The 2,622-nt window shown below is 42.4% G+C and overlaps 1 pseudogene; it reads right to left on the bottom strand.

Moving 5' to 3' along the window:
- On the bottom strand, positions 1-2,318 carry LOC136125983 (52 kDa repressor of the inhibitor of the protein kinase pseudogene; annotated as a pseudogene).
- Positions 2,319-2,622: the final 304 nt, after the last annotated feature.

The raw sequence follows: 2,622 nt of genomic DNA on the forward strand, positions 1-2,622 counted from the left end.
TCAGGTATTTTCATTGGTTTCTGAATTATCTGTAGGAAGCTCTGACTTACTTATACACTTGTGTACTTACTTGTACACTTATCCACCATTAAATCCAAATCATGTTTTATATCAAAATTTATGTTAAGCAAAGCCAAGTTACTTGACCTTTGGTCTGTCAAAGTGTTCCTCAGGTATGGTTTGAGATGCTTTTGCCCGTTTTCATAGTGTTCATTTTCAACCTTCATCACAGGAAGAATATACAGAACCTTCAATAATGCATAAACATTAGGAAAAAACTTGATGTCTGGCAGATGAAGGGCTTCATAAGTAGTGGGTGGAAGTTCTACATCTTTCCCTCTGTGTTTCCACTTGATTCTCCAACAACGCAGCCCAGCAGAGAGTGTGTCAGGATTAGGTAAATCACTTCTGTACATGTCAGCGTGATACTCCTCTGATGTATTGAATTTGAGCTGTCCCATGACAGAGTGTACCAGAGATGAGCATTTAAGAGCTCTGAGGTGCTGTTCTGAGAATATATCTTTCAGGTCCTGAATAATGTGTTCCACTGTTGGAACACTTAGAGTTTCTTTGTAGTAACTCTCAGAGGTTAGCTGAGATTCCAGGTTACTGTGATGAGCTCTGAGAAATTTCCCTGGGAGTTTCATCTGAATATCAAGTTTGGTTGCCAAATTTGTGGCTTTCTCAAACCAAAATTCATGATAAACTTCGATATTTTCCATCACTTCATTTTGTGAATGTAGCCCTGCCGTGACTAGCTGCAAAGAAGACATCAGAGGTCTGATGACCTTCAGGTCTGCCCCTGAAGATTTTTCCCAAAGGCTCTTGTAAAAGATAGGACATTTTAAAGAACAATGGTAACGATGAAATCAAAATCTGTTACCACACTACAGAGTGCAAATGCTCGGCCAGCCATGCAGTTATTCCATCTAACATTTGTGTCACTATTATACCATCTAAACATAAAACAAGTGCTTGTAGGAGGTCCACTAAGATTTCAAAAGCATCATGCCTGCCTGGCCACTGAGAATGGCAAATTTCCTTCAGTTCTTTGCCCCTTTCTTCATTGTTCTGAACGAGGACAGAAATTACACTGTCAAGCTCTAAAAGCAGTTGTGCTGATCGATGGAAGAAAGAACTTCCTCAGCTGATCCTAATGGGACACATACTCCCATGACAGGCACTGATTTTGCCAACCACATATTTAAGGTACAGGAAGAGCAGAGTGTGTAGATAGCTTGTGGATATTTCTCTAAAAGTCTAGAAGCAAAAACTTTCATTTTGGAAGAAAATCCACTGGACACAATTGTAAGCCTGGCCACGATAGTACTCCATGTTTAATCCTCACTTCTCAGTTACTGTAGTGTGAGATTTCACAGCCGAAATTTCTGCATCAGCTTCATAAGGCAGGAAGCCCACAAATTCCTCTCTCAGGTTGTGAGATTCGTCAACAAACCTCACCAACACAGGCAGGTGCTCTTCCGCTGCTATGTCCACCACATCATCCGTGATGATGGAAAAGAAATGAGAGTCTCTCATTTCCCTGAGGGTTTCTTCTCGAATGCAGCTATCACAGATCTCTAGCATCTTTTTCTGCTGTGTTTTCGAACAGAATAATGTGTTCACTGCCGTTGTCTCAAAGCACTTTCTCAGAACCTCTTCACCAGAATGGATCCGGCACTCCAGCAGGGCTTGAAAGTTATCAGGAGTAAAGAGACCTTTTGGGATTTCATCAGCTTCATGTCCATCCAGAGGTATGGTCTGTTTTCCCATAAGAATCAAAATTTCAAATAAAGATTTTAAGTATTCTTTGTTTTCCTTCTCTTCAAGGGTTAAAGGTAAAATGTCTTCCTCCTGCTCTTCACCCCCTTCTTCTGCACTGGGGTCTTGAGCATTGCTGTTGTTTATTTCCTTATGTTTTGGGTCCTGTTCAGAAGTTTCATCAATTTTTTTCTGTTTCAGCGTCCTCATTTCATCTTCACTCAATTCTTTTATTCATTTTCTGTGTCTACTGTCTACTCTCTACTGTCTACTGGATTATTCAAATGGCTGATAAGATCAAATATTGTTGGTATTGCATTATCTCGAAGAACTGTCCTATAAGGACTAGTTCTACAGATCACAGAAGTCTCCAAGTGTTTGGCACACAATCGATAATGTTTATCTAGTTGATCGGGTGTTTTATCTTTTAAGTCGGTTCTCCTACAATTCTCCACACACTTCTGGCATCTGGCTGGATCCCGCGGCAACCTGAAAAAGGCCAGGTCCAACCGCGAGCTCTTCCGCGTGCAGTTGGGGGCCGTGCAGAAGTTCGGCATCATAGTCTGACTGCGGGCCGGCCCGGTCCTCCCCTCCCCCGTCCTCAGGGCAGCCCACCGGCCCGCCTGTCGGGGCCAGGGAGGGGAGCCAGGCCGGCCGGCCGGCTCGTTAGGGCCTGTATATATGCTTTTAGATTCACTTGACCTCATATGAAACATGTTGATGTATTGTTATGTTTTTAGAACCAAAATCAAACCACTTTAATTCTTATGGGAATTAGACGGAATGAATGAATAAAATCTTGAAGCTTGTGTCATCTTGATGTGGTGCATACAGAGAGCTCAAGAGCAGGGAAGATGGACC

The sequence above is a fragment of the Phocoena phocoena genome, chromosome 7 (genome assembly GCF_963924675.1).
Source record: "Phocoena phocoena chromosome 7, mPhoPho1.1, whole genome shotgun sequence".
In the NCBI taxonomy this organism is placed as follows: Eukaryota; Metazoa; Chordata; class Mammalia; order Artiodactyla; family Phocoenidae; genus Phocoena; species Phocoena phocoena.